This window comes from Phyllobates terribilis, unplaced genomic scaffold, assembly GCF_046119375.1.
Source record: "Phyllobates terribilis strain yellow unplaced genomic scaffold, ASM4611937v1 Scaffold_13__5_contigs__length_258822181, whole genome shotgun sequence".
NCBI classification, from domain to species: Eukaryota; Metazoa; Chordata; class Amphibia; order Anura; family Dendrobatidae; genus Phyllobates; species Phyllobates terribilis.
Genome location: NW_027362773.1, coordinates 73,411,723 through 73,430,365, shown reverse-complemented (window position 1 = coordinate 73,430,365; position 18,643 = coordinate 73,411,723).

Sequence of the window (18,643 nt, the reverse complement as noted above, 5' to 3'; positions counted from 1 at the left end):
GTTTTTTTTGTCACAAAAAGACACTGGATGTGCCTAAAGATGTAATAACGATAGTATCACAAACTTTTTGTAGCTATTACAATGTAGGAAGGTAACCTACAATGCAATAGATGAGGCTGCAAAAAATAGGCTAATACTAATCTGGCTGGGGCTGCAGGGCCCAATGCTGCAGAAAGGCTCCTCTATCTACTCCTATATATTGTGTTTGGAATCAATTTAGCTGAATACGGATGGAACCACCACACTAATAGGAGATATCAGGAAAAATTATGAATTGGCAATAAAGGACAATGTATGAGGCAGTGACACACACTGAGTGCACTACAACCAGACGGGGTTGAAGCACACACTACAGGGTGAGCTGCACTCACACACCAGACCTTGCAGACAGCGGTGAACAGTACAGATGCAGAGCACTGTGCACTAGCGCTGCAAGACCAAAAAAATTTCTCTATCTACTCCTATATAGTGTGTTTGGAACCAATTTAGCTGAATACGGATGGAACCACCACACTAATAGGAGATATCAGGAAAAATTATGAATTGCCAAAAAAGGACAATGTATGAGGCAGTGACACACACTGAGTGCACTACAACCAGACGTGGTTGAAGCACACACTACAGGGTGAGCTGCACTCACACACCAGACCTTGCAGACAGCGGTGAACAGTACAGATGCAGAGCACTGTGCACTAGTGCTGCAAGACGGAAAAAAATTTCTCTATCTACTCCTATATAGTGTGTTTGGAACCAATTTAGCTGATTACAGATGGAACCACCACACTAATAGGAGATATCAGGAAAAATTATGAATTGGCAAAAAAGGACAATGTATGAGGCAGTAACACACACACTGAGTGCACTACAACCAGACTTGGCTGAAGCACACACTACAGGGTGAGCTGCACTCACACACACAGACCTTGCAGACAGCGGTGAACAGCACAGGGAACTGTGCACTAGCGCTGCAAGGCACAGTGATTTAGAAAGTAGCTTGGGTAAAGCAGTATAGAGCAAATAGGTAGCTAAAACTGTCCCTCAGAACAACAGCGTCCTATCCCTAACTGAATTCACAGCAGAGTGAGCTCAAAATGGCGGCGGCGGCTTTTATAGTGCATCATGACATCATTTCAGCAGCCAATCACAGCCATGCCATTAGTTAAGATGCCTACATGCCTAACAGGATGTGCCCACACTTCTTAGGATCCTAATTGGCTGAATAAAATAAAAATGGCTCATTGCATTATGGGAACTTCCGATTCCGGTATACGATATTGCAAAAGTATCGGAATTAAGTATCGGAATTCCGATACCGCGAATATCGGCCGATACCCGATATTTCAGTATCGGAATGCTAAACACTATTAGGGACTCATTGGGCGAATCGCTCTGGAACTGAAATCGGAATGCTCACTGACATTTCCCCTATCTGAAAGTCTGATAAACGACGGAAAAATGACTAAGTACCAAAAAATTTTTTTTTTTAACTTTTTTCAATTTTACCCCCGTGGGATATATATTCTACCCACACACATTTGGAACTCTCCTGGGGTACCCTCACACATATTATTCCCTCATTTAGTGGATATTTTCACAAAAAAGTGAAATTTTCAAAAATCTTAAACATTGGCTGAAAATGACTATATATCAAGGACTCATTGGGCGATTCGCTCTGGAACTGAAATCGGAACGCTCACTGACATTTGCCCTATCTGAAAGTCTGATAGACGCCGGAAAAATGACTAAGTCCCAAAAAATAATTTTTTCAACTTTTTTCACTTTTAACCCCGTGGGATATAGATTCTACCCACACACATTTGGAACTCTCCTGGGGTACCCTCACACATATTATTCCCTCATTTAGTGGATATTTTCACAAAAAAGTGAAATTTTCAAAAATCTTAAACATTGGCTGAAAATGACTATATATCAAGTACTCATCATTCGAATCGCTCTGGAACTGAAATCGGAACGCTCACTGACATTTCCCCTATCTGAAAGTCTGATAAACGCTGGAAAAATGACTAAGTCCAAAAAAAAATTTTTTTCAACTCTTTTCAATTTTACCCCCGTGGGATATATATTCTATTCGTACACATTTAGAACTCTCCTGGGGTACCCTCACACATATTATACCCTCATTTAGTGGATATTTTCACAAAAAAAGTGAAATTTTCAAAAATTCAGAAAATTGGCTGAAAACGACTAAATTTCAAGTACTCATCATTCGATTCACTCTGGAGCTGAAATCGGAATGCTCACTGACATTTCCCCGTTCTGAAAGTCTGATAAACGCTGGAAAAATGATTTAGCCCAGAAAAAAAAATTTTTCAACTTTTTTCAATTTTACCCCCGTGGGTTATATATTCGACCCACACACATTTGGAACTCTCCTGGGGTACCCTCACACATATTATTCCCTCATTTAGAGGATATTTTCACAAAAAAGTGAAATTTTCAAAAATCCAGAAAATTGGCTGAAAACGACTAAATATCAAGGACTTATTGGGCGAATCGCTCTGGAACTGAAATCGGAACGCTCACTGACATTTCCCCAATCTAAAAGTCTGATAAACGCCGGAAAAATACCAAAGTCCAAAAAAAAAATTTTTTTCAACTTTTTTCAATTTTAACCACGTGGGATATATATTCTACCCACACACATTTGGTACTCTCCTGGGGTACCCTCACACATATTATTCCCTCATTTAGTGGATATTTTCACAAAAAAGTGAAATTTTCAAAAATCCAGAAAATTGGCTGAAAACGACTAAATATCAAGGACTCATTGGGCGAATCACTCTGGAACTGAAATCGGAATGCTCACTGACATTTCCCCTATCTGAAAGTCTGATAAACGACGGAAAAATGACTAAGTCGAAAAAAAAAAAAATTTCAACTTTTTTCAATTTTACCCCCGTGGGATATATATTCTACCCACACACATTTGAAACTCTCTTGGGGTACCCTCACACATATTATTCCCTCATTTGGTGGATATTTTCACAAAAAAAGTGAAATTTTCAAAAATCCAGAAAATTGGCTGAAAACGACAAAATATCAAGGACTCATTGGGCGTATCTCTCTGGAACTGAAATCGGAACGCTCACTGACTTTTCCCCTATCTGAAAGTCTGATAAACGACGGAAAAATGACTAAGTCGAAAAAAAAATATTTCAACTTTTTTCAATTTTACCCCCGTGGGATATATATTCTACCCACACACATTTGGAAATCTCCTGGGGTACCCTCACACATATTATTCCCTCATTTAGTAGATATTTTCACAAAAAAGTGAAATTTTCAAAAATCCAGAAAATTGGCTGAAAACGACTAAATATCAAGGACTCATTCGGCGAATCGCTCTGGAACTGAAATCGTAACACTCAACATTTCCCGTATCAGAAAGTCTGATAAACGCCGGAAAAATGACTAAGTCTAAAAAAAATTTTTTTTTAACTTTTTTCAATTTTAACCCTGTGGGATATATAATCTACCCACACACATTTGGAACTCTCCTGGGGCACCCTCACACATATTATTCCCTCATTTAGTGGATATTTTCACAAAAAAGTGAAATTTTGAAAAATCCAGAAAATTGGCTGAAAACGACTAAATATCAAGGACTCATTGGGCGAATCGCTCTGGAACTGAAATTGGAATGCTCACTGACATTTCCCCTATCTGAAAGTCTGATAAACGCCGGAAAAATGACAATGTCCCAAAAAAATTTTTTTTCAACTTTTTTCAATTTTAACCCTGTGGGATATATATTCTACCCACACACATTTGGAACTCTCCTGGGGTACCCTCAACACATATTATTCCCTCATTTAGTGGATATTTTCACAAAAAAGTGAAATTTTCAAAAATCCAGAAAATTGGCTGAAAACGACTAAATATCAAGGACTCATTGGGCGAATCGCTCTGGAACTGAAATCGTAACGCTCACTAACATTTCCCGTATCTGAAAGTCTGATAAACGCTGGAAAAATGACAAAGTCCAAAAAAAATTGTTTTTCAACTTTTTTCAATGTTATCTTTGTGGGATATATATTCTACCCACACACATTTGGAACTCTCCTGGGGTACCCTCACACATATTATTCCCTCATTTAGTGGATATTTTCACAAAAAAGTGAAATTTTCAAAAATCCAGAAAATTGGCTGAAAACGACTAAATATCAAGGACTCATTGGGCGAATCGCTCTGGAACTGAAATCGGAACGCTCACTGACATTTCCCCTATCTGAAAGTCTGATAAACGCCGGAAAAATGACTAAGTCTAAAAAAAAATTATTTCAACTTTTTTCAATTTTATCCCCGTGGGATATATATTCTACCCACACACATTTGGAACTCTCCTGGGGTACCCTCACACATATTATTCCCTCATTTAGTGAATATTTTCACAAAAAAGTGAAATTTTGAAAAATCCAGAAAATTGGCTGAAAACGACTAAATATCAAGGACTCATTGGGCGAATCGCTCTGGAACTGAAATTGGAATGCTCACTGACATTTCCCCTATCTGAAAGTCTGATAAACGCCGGAAAAATGACAATGTCCCCAAAAAATTTTTTTTAAACTTTTTTCAATTTTAACCCTTTGGGATATATATTCTACCCACACACATTTGGAACTCTCCTGGGGTACCCTCACACATATTATTCCCTCATTTAATGGATATTTTCATAAAGAAGTGAAATTTTCAAAAATCCAAAATATTGGCTGAAAACGACTAAATATCAAGGACTCATTGGGCGAATCGCTCTGGAACTGAAATCGGAACGCTCACTGACATTTCCCCTATCTGAAAGTCTGATAAACGCCGGAAAAATGACTAATTCCAAAAAAAAATTATTTCAACTTTTTTCAATTTTACCTCCGTGGGATATATATTCTACCCACACACATTTGGAACTCTCCTGGGGTACCCTCACACATATTATTCCCTCATTTAGTGGATATTTTCACAAAAAAGTGAAATTTTCAAAATCCAGAAAATTGGCTGAAAACAACTAAATATCAAGGACTCATTGGGCGAATCGCTCTCTCTGGAACTGAAATCGGAACGCTCACTGACATTTCCCCTATCTGAAAGGCTGATAAACGCCGGAAAAATGACTAATTCCAAAAAAAAATTTTTTTCAACTTTTTTCAATTTTACCCCCGTGGGATATATATTCTACCCACAGACATTTGGAACTCTCCTGGGGTACCCTCACACATATTATTCCCTCATTTAGTGGATATTTTGACAAAAAAAGTGAAATTTTCAAAAATCCAAAATATTGGATGAAAGCTACTAAATATCAAGGACTCATTGAGCGAATCGCTCTGTAACTGAAATCGGAACGGTCACTGACATTTGCCCTATCTGAAAGTCTGATAAAGGCCGAAAAAATGACAGTCCAAAAAATAATTTTTTCAACTTTTTTCAATTTTAACCCTGGGGATATATATTCTACCCACACACATTTGGAACTCTCCTGGGGTACCCTCACACATATTATTCCCTCATTTAGTGGATATTTTCACAAAAAAGTGAAATTTTCAAAAATCCAGAAAATTGTCTGAAAACGACTCATTGGGCGAATCGCTCTGGAACTGAAATCAGAACGCTCACTGACATTTCCCCTATCTGAAAGTCTGATAAACGCCGGAAAAATGACTAAATCCCCAAAAAAATTTTTTTCAACTTTTTTCAATTTTACCCCCGTGGGATATATATTCTACCCACATACATTTGGAACTCTCCAGGTTTACCCTCACACATATTATTCCTGTTATGTTCTGCTACCAAAGCTAAGGAAAGAGAGGAGATCTTTCCCTACTATAGGACTCAGCTGAATCCCTACGATGTAACAGGGAACCTGATCCTGCGATCAGACCTGCTAAAGTCCTAATCTAGTCTGTACGGAGACCTATAGATGTGGGGAGGGAATCCCTACAAGTACTAAGGACTGGGAGGAATATGGGACACCTCCTAACAGAAATAGTAGCAGACAGAGGAACAAACAAAATAGATAGAACATAGAGGTCCGTAGACCAAGCAAACTAACAGAGTTAGATACAGAGCACAGGCTAGCTAGAAAGTAGATATACAATGAAGTCCAGCAAAGCCAGAAGGGCGGAGCAGGATTAAATAGGCCAACAAGGTCATGTGACCAGCAAAGGAAAAAAAACCTAACAGCAAGGTTCTAACAGTACCCCCCCTTCTAAGAGGATCCTCCGGATCCCCTAGGACCAGGCTTATCAGGAAATCTCCTGTGAAACGCTCTGATAAGTCTGGACGTGGAAACATCATCTGACCTCACCCAAGAGTTATCCTCGGGTCCGAAACCTTTCCAGGCCACAAGATACTGCAAACTACCTCTATACCGTCTAGAGTCAAGGATGCGAGAAATTTCATATTCCCCGTCCTCGACCACCGGAGGAACAGAGGCAGAGGCGTCACCATCCGACACAACAGCTTTTTTTAACAGAGAGACATGAAATACCGGATTAATTCTCCAGGAGGTAGGAACCTCCAACCTAACAGCAGATTGGTTGACAACCTGAAGCACCTTAAAGGGCCCTACAAACTTGGGACCCAATTTCTTAGAAGGAATCCTCAACCGCAGATTCCTAGAGGACAACCAAACCATGTCACCAACAGCGAACAAAACCTCCTGTAGTTTCCTATCAAAGTAGTCTTTAGATTTTCTGTTGGCCTCCTGAAGATTACCACGCACATCCGTCCAAACTCTTTCCAAATCACCGGAAAAATTCTCCTCCTCAGGCACGGCAGATCCCAACTTGGAGAACGACCCAAACAACGGATGTCTCCCAGAACAACAAAAAAAAGGCGAACAACCAGCAGAAGAAGATGTATGATTGTTCAGAGCAAATTCAGCAAGTGGCAGAAACTCAGACCACCCCTCTTGATTGTCTGCCACAAAACAACGCAAGAACTGCTCAACATCCTGGTTTTTCCTTTCTGTCTGGCCATTAGATTCAGGATGATATCCGGACGAAAACGACAAATGAATTCCCAACCTGTCACAAAAGGCACGCCAAAAACGAGCCACGAACTGAGGACCCCTATCAGAAACAATGTCAGTAGGAACGCCATGAAGTCTGACAATTTCCTTGACAAAGGCCTTAGTGAGAGTTTTAGCGCAGGGCAGTTTGACGAAGGGAACCAAGTGACACATCTTGCTAAAACGGTCCACGACCACCCAGATGACAGTAAAACCCTCAGAGGGGGGAAGGTCAGTTATAAAGTCCATAGCCAAATGTGTCCAAGGAGCACTGGGGACCTCCAAAGGACAAAGCAACCCCGCAGCAGGAGTATGTGAGGACTTAGATCTAGCACATATAGTACATTGGCGCACCCACTTAATGACTTCCTTCTGCCATCCAGGCCACCAAAAACTGCGACCCACCAGTCTCTTGGTCTCAGAGATTCCGGGATGACCTGCCAACCGAGATTCGTGACACTCAACAAACAAATCTCTCCTAAAGGTCCCAGGCACAAACAACCTCCCATGAGGAGTGTTAGATGGGGCATTCTTCTGAGCTTTAAGAATCTCATCTTCCAAAACGGAGTCTAAAGCAGCTATCACAACACCTTCTTGTAAAATGTTTTCCTCTTTCTCAGCACCGACTATGGGAGAAAAACTGCGAGACAAGGCATCCGCCTTAACATTCTTAGTACCAGGGATGTAAGTAACGGAGAAATTAAACCGCGAGGAAAACAGTGCCCACCTAGCCTGACGGGCATTCAGGCGCTTGGCAGCATCAAGATATATCAGATTTTTATGATCCGTAAGAACCTGAACGGGAAATTCCGCAACTTCCAAGAAGTGGCGCCAGTGTTCAAATGCAAGTTTAATAGCCAATAATTCCCGATTACCAATATCGTAATTCAGTTCAGTCTCCGAAAATTTTTTTGAAAAAAAGGCACAGGGATGTAATCCATCCCCGTTATCCTGAGACAATACTGCTCCAACCCCCACAGAGGAAGCATCAACCTCAACCCAAAACGGCTTAGTCACATCAGGCTGCATAAGGATGGGAGCAGAGGTGAACCTCTCCTTGAGATACACAAAAGCTTCAATGGCCTCAGAAGACCACTGAACCGCATCAGCACCTTTCCTGGTGAGATCGGTCAAAGGTTTGACAATACTAGAAAAATTTTTTATGAATTTTCTGTAATAATTGGCGAAACCTAAAAACCTCTGTATCGATTTCAAACCAATAGGCCTAGGCCATTCCTGTATAGCTTGAACTTTAACCGGATCCATCTCAAAACCTTCGCTGGAGATAATGTAACCCAAAAAACTAATTCTCTGTACAGCGAATTCACATTTCTCCAGCTTAGCAAAAAGCGAATTGTCCATTAATAACTGTAATACCTCACGTACGCTCCGCCAATGAGACTCCAGATCCGGCGAATAAATCAAAATGTCATCCAAATACACAACCACATTTTTGCCGATCAAAGGCCCAAGGATGTCATTAATAAGATTCTGAAAAAATGCAGGAGCATTGGTAAGACCAAAAGGCATCACCAGATTCTCAAAATGACCCACAGGAGTGTTAAAAGCAGTCTTCCATTCGTCACCCTCCTTCATGCGCAACAGATTGTATGCCCCCTTAAGGTCAATTTTAGAGAACCACTTGGCCCCCATTAACTGGTTAAACAGATCAGGAATCAATGGCAGTGGGTAAGGATTGCGTACAGTAATTTTGTTAATCTCACGAAAATCCAGACAAGGACGTAAACCACCATCCTTCTTTTTTACAAAAAAAAATCCAACCGCCACAGGAGACTTAGAGGGCCTAATGTGACCGGCGGCCAAACTTGTCTGTATGTATTCCTCCAAAGCCTTCCTCTCAGGAATAGTAAGGTTAAATAAACGACTTTTAGGAAGAGTCGCTCCAGGGATAAATTCAATAGAGCAATCATAGTCTCTATGGGGAGGCAAAACCTGCGATTCCTTCTCAGAAAAAACTCTCCAAAAATCCTGAATAGGAACAGGCAATTCTCCCCTATCCAAAGCTGCAATACGCCCGTTACAACACTTGTCATAACATTTATGGCTCCAGGATTTAATTTCACTGGTAGACCAATCCAGTACAGGATTGTGAAATTTTAACCAGGGCAAACCCAATATTACTGGAGAAGGCAAGTTATTCAACACTACCAAATCCAATTTCTCATGGTGAACACCATTAATAGTGAGAGGAAATTCACTGACCTTGAGAGTAATATTCTTCAAAGGGGAACCATCCACAGAAACCACAGCAATGGGGGATGATAAAGTTTCAGGTTTTAAATTGAGTCTTTCCACAAATCCCCCATCAATTACATTCAGAGTAGACCCGCAATCAACAAATACCCGAAATTCCATAAATTTTTCCTGAGCAATCGTGGAAGCAGCTAAAAATATACCCTTGGAATTTAAACAGGCAATACGGGCGTGACTGACCATTTTTTTTTTCTTTCTTCATACGAAGCTCACAGCCTTTAATCAAATGACCAGATTTTCCGCAATAGAAACACAAGCCTTCCGAAAAACGACGGTCTTTTTCTTGAGAGCGAGGTGTCACCGATCCAATCTCCATCGGTTCACCACTGTTAGTACACACATTCTCATAACCAGAAACTGACATAGCAGAGGATTTGCTCTCATTAACCCTTGCACGCAGTCTTCTATCCACCCGTATAGCTAATTGCATAGCCTGTTGCAAATCTTCAAGTGTAGGATAAGCAATTAGCAGGTCTTTAACCCTTTCACTGAGCCCAGCAAGAAATAGACTTTTCAGAGCAGAATCGTTCCACCCTGTTTGAGTGGACCAACGACGAAAATGAGTACAATATTTTTCCACATTACCTGATCCTTGTTTTAAACGTCTCAACTCAGTCTCAGCTGATGCCACACGGTCAGGATCATCATATAATAGTCCTAAAGCAGAAAAAAAACTATCCACTGATCTGAAGCATGTATCACTAGGTTGCAAAGAAAAGGCCCACTCCTGAGGCTCTTTGCGCAAAAGTGACATTATGAACCCTACGCGCTGGGATTCATCCCCAGAGGACTTGGGTCTCAAACGAAAATACAATAAGCAAGCATTTTTAAATGAAAAAAATTCTCGATGTTCACCAAAAAATAAATCCGGCAAACATACCTTAGGCTCCAAGAAATATGCTCCAGGACAGTTACTCACGTGCTGACGGAGCTCGGCCACTTCCAGAGAGAGTCCCTGCAGGTGTTTAGCCAAATCCTGAACCGACACCATGATGGAACAGAAAAATCTTTCCTTAGAGAATTTGCAGGCTGGACTTACTGTTATGTTCTGCTACCAAAGCTAAGGAAAGAGAGGAGATCTGTCCCTACTATAGGACTCAGCTGAATCCCTACGATGTAACAGGGAACCTGATCCTGCGATCAGACCTTCTAAAGTCCTAATCTAGTCTGTACGGAGACCTATAGATGTGGGGAGGGAATCCCTACAAGTACTAAGGACTGGGAGGAATATGGGACACCTCCTAACAGAAATAGTAGCAGACAGAGGAACAAACAAAATAGATAGAACATAGAGGTCCGTAGACCAAGCAAACTAACAGAGTTAGATACAGAGCACAGGCTAGCTAGAAAGTAGATATACAATGAAGTCCAGCAAAGCCAGAAGGGCGGAGCAGGATTAAATAGGCCAACAAGGTCATGTGACCAGCAAAGGAAAAAAAACCTAACAGCAAGGTTCTAACAATTCCCTCATTTAGCGGATATTTTCACAAAAAAGTGAAATTTTCAAAAATCAAGAAAATTGGCTGAAAACGACTAAATATCAAGGACTCATTGGGCGAATCGCTCTGGAACTGAAATCGGAACGCTCATTGACATTTCCACTATCTGAAAGTCTGATAAACGCCGGAAAAATGACAGTCCAAAAAAAAATGTTTTTAAAGTTTTTTCAATTTTAACCCTGGGGATATATATTCTACCCACACACATTTGGAGCGCTCCTGGGGTACCCTCACACATATTATTCCCTCATTTAGTGGATATTTTCACAAAAAAGTGAAATTTTCAAAAATCCAGAAAATTGTCTGAAAACGACTCATTGGGCGAATCGCTCTGGAACTGAAATCAGAACGCTCACTGACATTTCCCCTATCTGAAAGTCTGATAAACGCCGGAAAAATGACTAAATCCAAAAAATAAATTTTTTCAACTCTTTTCAATTTTAACCCTGTGGGATATATATTCTACCCACACACATCTGGAAATCTCCTGGGGTACCCTCACACATATTATTCCCTCATTTAGTGGATATTTTCACAAAAAAGTGAAATTTTCAAAAATCCAAAATATTGGCTGAAAACGACTATATATCAAGAAGTCATTGGGCGAATCGCTCTGGAACTGAAATTGGAACGCTCACTGACATTTCCACTATCTGAAAGTCTGATAAACGCTGGAAAAATGACTAAGTCCAAAAAATAATTTTTTTCAACTTTTTTCAATTTTAACCCCGTGGGATATATATTCTACCCACACACATTTGGAACTCTCCTGGGGAACCCTCACACATATTATTCCCTCATTTCGTGGATATTTTCACAAAAAAGTGAAATTTTCAAAAATCCAGAAAATTGGCTGAAAACGACTAAATATCAAGGAATCATTGGGCGAATCGCTCTGGAACTGAAATCGGAACGCTCAATGACATTTCCCCTATCTGAAAGTCTTATAAACGCCGGAAAAATGACTAAGTCCAAAAAAAAAATTTTTTAATTTTTTTCAATTTTACCCCCGTGGAATATATATTCTACCCACACACATTTGGAACTCTCCTGGGGTACTCTCACACATATTATTCCCTCATTTAGTGGATATTTTCACAAAAAAGTGAAATTTTCAAAAATCCTGAAAATTGGCTGAAAACGACTAAATATCAAGGACTCATTGAGCGAATCGCTCTGGAACTGAAATCGGAATGCTCACTGACATTTCCCCTATCTGAAAGTCTGATAAACGCCGGAAAAATGAGTAAGTCGAAAAAAAATTTTTTTCAACTTTTTTCAATTTTACCCCCGTGGGATATATATTCTACCCACATACATTTGGAACTCTCCAGGATTACCCTCACACATATTATTCCCTCATTTAGTGGATATTTTCACAAAAAAGTGAAATTTTCAAAAATCAAGAAAATTGGCTGAAAACGACTAAATATCAAGGACTCATTGGGCGAATCGCTCTGGAACTGAAATCGGAACGCTCACTGACATTTCCACTATCTGAAAGTCTGATAAACGCCGGAAAAATGACAGTCCAAAAAAAAATTGTTTTCAAGCTTTTTCAATTTTAACCCTGGGGATATATATTCTACCCACACACATTTGGAACGCTCCTGGGGTACCCTCACACATATTATTCCCTCATTTAGTGGATATTTTCACAAAAAAGTGAAATTTTCTAAAATCCAGAAAATTGGCTGAAAACGACTAAATATCAAGGACTCATTGGGCGAATCGCTCTGGAACTGAAATCGGAACGCTCACTGACATTTCCACTATCTGAAAGTGTGATAAACGCCGGAAAAATGACTAAGTCCAAAAAATCATTTTTTTCAACTTTTTTCAATTTTAACCCTGTGGGATATATATTCTACCCACACACATTTGGAACTCTCCTGGGGTATCCTCACACATATTATTCCCTCATTTAGTGGATATTTTCACAAAAAAAGTGAAATTTTCAAAAATCCAGAAAATTGGCTGAAAACGACTAAATATCAAGGACTCAACGGGCGAATCACTCTGGAACTGAAATTGAAACGGTCACTGACATTTGCCCTATCTGAAAGTCTGATAAACGGCGGAAAAATGAGTGAGTCCAAAAAAAATTTTTTTTAACTTTTTTCAATTTTAATCCCGTGGGATATATATTCTACCAACACACATTTGGAACTCTCCTGGGGTACCCTCACACATATTATTCCCTCATTTAGTGGATATTTTCACAAAAAAGTGAAATTTTCAAAAATCCAGAATTTTGGCTGAAAGCGACTAAATATCAAGGACTCATTGGGCGAATCGCTTTGGAACTGAAATTGGAACGCTCACTGACATTTGACCTATCTGAAAGTCTGATAAACGACGGAAAAATGACTAAGTTCAAAGAAAAATTTTTTTCAACTTTTTTCAATTTTACCCCCGTGGGATATATTTTCTACCCACACACATTTGGAACTCTCCTGGTGTACCCTCACACATATTATTCCCTCATTTAGTGGATATTTTCCCCAAAAAGTGACATTTTCAAAAATCCAGAAAATTGGCTGAAAGCGACTAAATATCAAGGACTCATTGGGCGAATCGCTCTGGAACTGAAATCGGAACGCTCACTGACATTTCCCCTATTTGAAAGTCTGATAAACACCGGAAAAATGACTAAGTCCAAAAAAATATTTTTTTCAACTTTTTTCAATTTTACCCCCGTGGGATATAAATTCTACCCACACACATTTGGAACTCTCCTGGGGTACCCTCACACATATTATTCCCTCATTTAGTGGATATTTTCACAAAAAAGTAAAATTTTCAAAAATCAAAAATATTGGCAGAAAACGACTAAATATCAAGGAATCATTGGGCAAATCGCTCTGGAACTGAAATCGGAACGCTCACTGACATTTCCCCTATCTGAAAGTCTTATAAATGCTGGAAAAATGACTAAGTCCAAAAAAAAAATTATTTCAACTTTTTTCAATTTTACCCCCGTGGGATATATATTCTACCCACACACATTTGGAACTCTCCTGGTGTACCCTCACACATATTATTCCCTCATTTAGTGGATATTTTCACAAAAAATGAAATTTTCAAAAATACAGAAAATTGGCTGAAAACGACTAAATATCAAGGACTCATTGGGTTAATCGCTCTGGAACTGAAATTGGAACGCTCACTGACATTTGCCCTCTCTGAAAGTCTGATAAACGCCGGAAAAATGACAGTTCAAACAAAAAAATGTTTCAACTTTTTTCAATTTTACCCCGTGGGATATATATTCTTACCCACACACATTTTGAACTCTCCTGGGGTACCCTCACACATATTATTCCCGCATTTAGTGGATATTTTCACAAAAAAGTGAAATTTTCAAAAATTCAGAAAATTGGCTGAAAACGACTAAATATCAAGGACTCATTGGGAGAATCACTCTGGAACTGAAATCGGAACGCTCACTGACATTTGCCCTATCTGAAAGTCTGATAAACGCCGGAAAAATGACTAAGTCCAACAAAAAAATTTTTTCAACTTTTTTCAATTTTACCCCCGTGGGATATGTATTCTACCCACACACATTTGGAACTCTCCTGGGGTACCCTCACACATATTATTCCCTCATTTAGTGGATATTTTCACAAAAAAGTGAAATTTTCAAAAATCCAGAAAATTGGCTGAAAACGACTAAATATCAAGGACTCATTGGGCGAACCGCTCTGGAACTGAAATCGGAACGCTCACGGACATTTGCCCTATCTGAAAGTCTGATAAACGCCAGAAAAATGACAGTCCAAACAAAAAAATGTTTTAACTTTTTTCAATTTTACCCCGTGGGATATATATTCTACCCACACACATTTTGAACTCTCCTGGGGAACCCTCACACATATTATTCCCTCATTTAGTGGGTATTTTCACAAAAAAGTGAACTTTTCAAAAATCCAGAAAATTGGCTGAAAACGACAAAAATATCAAGGACTCAATGGGCGAATCGCTCTGGAACTGAAATCGGAATGCTCACTGATATTTGCCCTATCTGAAAGTCTGATAAACGGCGGAAAAATGACTAAGTCCAAAAAAAAAAAATATTTCAACTTTTTTCAATTTTACCCCCGTGGGATATATATTCTACCCACACACATTTGGAACTCTCCTGGGGTACCCTCACACATATTATTCCCTCATTTAGTGGATATTTTCACAAAAAAGTGAAATTTTCAAAAATCCAGAAAATTGGCTGAAAACGACTAAATATCAAGGACTCATTAGGCGAATCGCTCTGGAACTGAAATCGGAACGCTCACTGACATTTGCCCTATCTGAAAGACTGATGAACGCCGTAAAAATGACTAAGTCCAAAAAAAAAAATTTTTCAAATTTTTTCAATTTTACCCCCGTGGGATATATATTCTACCCACACACATTTGGAACTCTCCTGGTGTACCCTCACACATATTATTCCCTAATTTAGTGGATATTTTCACAAAAAAGTGAACTTTTCAAAAATCCAGAAAATTGGCTGAAAATGACTAAATATCAAGGACTCAATGGGAGAATCGCTCTGGAACTGAAATCCGAATGCTCACTGATATTTGCCCTATCTGAAAGTCTGATAAACGCCGGAAAAATGACTAAGTCCAAAAAAAAATTTTTTCAACTTTTTTCAATTTTACCCCTGTGGGATATATATTCTACCCACACACATTTGGAACTCTCCTGGGGTACCCTCACACATATTATTCCCTCATTTAGTGGATATTTTCACAAAAAAGTGAAATTTTCAAAAATCCAGAAAATTGGCTGAAAACGACTAAATATCAAGGACTCATTGGGCGAATCGCTCTGGAACTTAAATTGGAACGCTCACTGACATTTCCCCTATCTGAAATTCTGATAAACGCCGGAAAAATGACTAAGTCCAAAAAAAGATTTTTTTCAACTTTTTTCAATTTTACCCCCGTGGGATATATATTCTACCCACACACATTTTTAACTCTCCTGGGGTACCCTCACACATATTATTCCCTCATTTAGTGGATATTTTCACAATAAAGTGAAATTTTCAAAAATCCAGAAAATTGGCTGAAAACGACTAAATATCAAGGACTCATTGGGCGAATCGCTCTGGAACTGAAATCGGAATGCTCACTGACATTTGCCCTATCTGAAAGTCTGATAAACGCCGGAAAAATGAGTAAGTCGAACAAAAAATTTTTTTCAACTTTTTTCAATTTTAACCCCGTGGGATATATATTCTACCCACACACATTTGGAACTCTCCTGGGGTACCCTCACACATATTATTTCCTATTTTAGTGGATATTTTCACAAAAAAAGTGAACTTTTCAAAAATCCAGAAAATTGGCTGAAAATTACTAAATATCAAGGACTCAATGGGAGAATCGCTCTGGAACTGAAATCGGAATGCTCACTGATATTTGCCCTATCTGAAAGTCTGATAAACGCCGGAAAAATGACTAAGTCCAAAAAAAATTTTTTTCAACTTTTTTCAATTTTACCCCCGTGGGATATATATTCTACCCACACACATTTGGAACTCTCCTGGGGTACCCTCACACATATTATTCCCTCATTTAGTGGATATTTTCACAAAAAAGTGAAATTTTCAAAAATCCAGAAAATTGGCTGAAAACGACTAAATATCAAGGACTCATTGGGCGAATCGCTCTGGAACTGAAATCGGAATGCTCACTCACATTTGCCCTGTCTGAAAGTCTGATAAACGCAGGAAAAATGAGTAAGTCCAACAAAAAAATTTTTTCAACTTTTTTCAATTTTACCCACGTGGGATATACAGTTATATGAAAAAGTTTGGGCACCCCTATTAATCTTAAGCTTAATGTTTTATAAAAATTGGTGTTTTTGCAACAGCTATTTCAGTTTGATATATGTAATAACTGTTGGACACAGTAATGTTTCTTCCTTGAAATGAGATTTATTGTACTAACAGAAAATGTGCAATCTGCATTCAAACAAAATTTGACAGTTGCATAAGTATGGGCACCCTTATCATTTTCTTGTTTTAAATACTCCTACCTACTTTTTACTGACTTACTAAAGCACTTTTTTTGGTTTTGTAACCTCATTGAGCTTTGAACTTCCTAGCCAGGTGTATGCAATCATGAGAAAAGCTACTTAAAGTGGCCACTTGCAAGTTGTTCTCCTGTTTGAATCTCCTCTGAAGAGTGGCATCATGGGCTCCTCAAAACAATTGTCAAATGATCTGAAAACAAAGATTATTCAACATAGTTGTTCAGGGGAAGGATACAAAAAGCTGTCTCAGAGATTTAACCTGTCAGTTTCCACTGTGAGGAACATAGCAAGGAAATGGAAGAACACAGGGACAGTTCTTGTTAAGGCCAGAAGTGGCAGGCCAAGAAAAACATCAGAAAGGCAGAGAAGAAGAATGGTGAGATCAGTCAAGAACAATCCTCAGACCACCTCCAGAGAGCTGCAGCATCAACTTGCGGCAGATGGTGTCACTGTGCATTGGTCAACTATACAACGCACTTTGCACAAGGAGAAGCTGTATGGGAGAGTGATGCGAAAGAAGCCGTTTCTGCAAGCACGCCACAAACAGAGTTGGCTGAGGTGTGCAAAAGCACATTTGGGGAATCCAATTTCTTTTTGGAAGAAGGTCCTGTGGACTGATGAAACCGAGATTGAGTTGTTTGGTTATACAAAAAGGTGTTATGCATGGCGGCAAAAAAACACAGCATTCCAAGAAAAACACTTGCTACCCACAGTAAAATTTGGTGGAGGTTCCATCATGCTTTGGGGCTGTGTGGCCAATGCCGGCACCGGGAATCTTGTTAAAGTTGAGAGATGCATGGATTCCACTCAGTATCAGCAGATTCTTGACAATAATGTTCAAGAATCAGTGATAAAGTTGAAGTTACGCAGGGGATGGATCTTTCAGCAAGACAATGATCCAAAACACCGCTCCAAATCTACTCAGGCATTCATGCAGAGGAACAATTACAATGTTCTGGAATGGCCATCCCAGTCCCCAGACCTGAATATCATTGAACATCTGTGGGATCATTTGAAGAGGGCTGTCCATGCTCGGCGACCATCAAACTTAACTTAACTGGAATTGTTTTGTAAAGAGGAATGGTAAAAAATACCTTCATCCAGGATCCAGGAACTCATTAAAAGCTACAGGAAGTGCCTAGAGGCTGTTATTTTTGTAAAAGGAGGATCTACTAAATATTAATGTCACTTTTCTGGTGAGGTGCCCATACTTATGCACCTGTCAAATTTTGTTTGAATGCAGATTGCACATTTTCTGTTAGTACAATAAACCTCATTTCAAGGCAGAAACATTACTGTGTCCAACAGTTATTACATATATCAAACTGAAATAGCTGTTGCAAAAACACCAATTTTTATAAAACATTAAGCTTAAGATTAATAGGGGTGCCCAAACTTTTTCATATAACTCTATATTCTACCCACACACATTTGGAACTCTCCTGGGGTACCCTCACACATATTATTCCCTCATTTAGTGGATATTTTCACAAAAAAGTGAAATTTTCAAAAATCCAGAAAATTGGCTGAAAACGACTAAATATCAAGGACTCATTGGGTGAATCGATCTGGAACTGAAATCGGAACGCTCACTGACATTTGCCCTATCTGAAAGTCTGATAAACGCCGGAAAAATGACTAAGTCCAAAAAAAAAAATATTTCAACTTTTTTCAATTTTACCCCCGTGGGATATATATTCTACCCTCACACATATTATTCCCTAATTTAGTGGAAATTTTCACAAAAAAGTGAACTTTTCAAAAATCCAGAAAATTGGCTGAAAATTACAAAATATCAAGG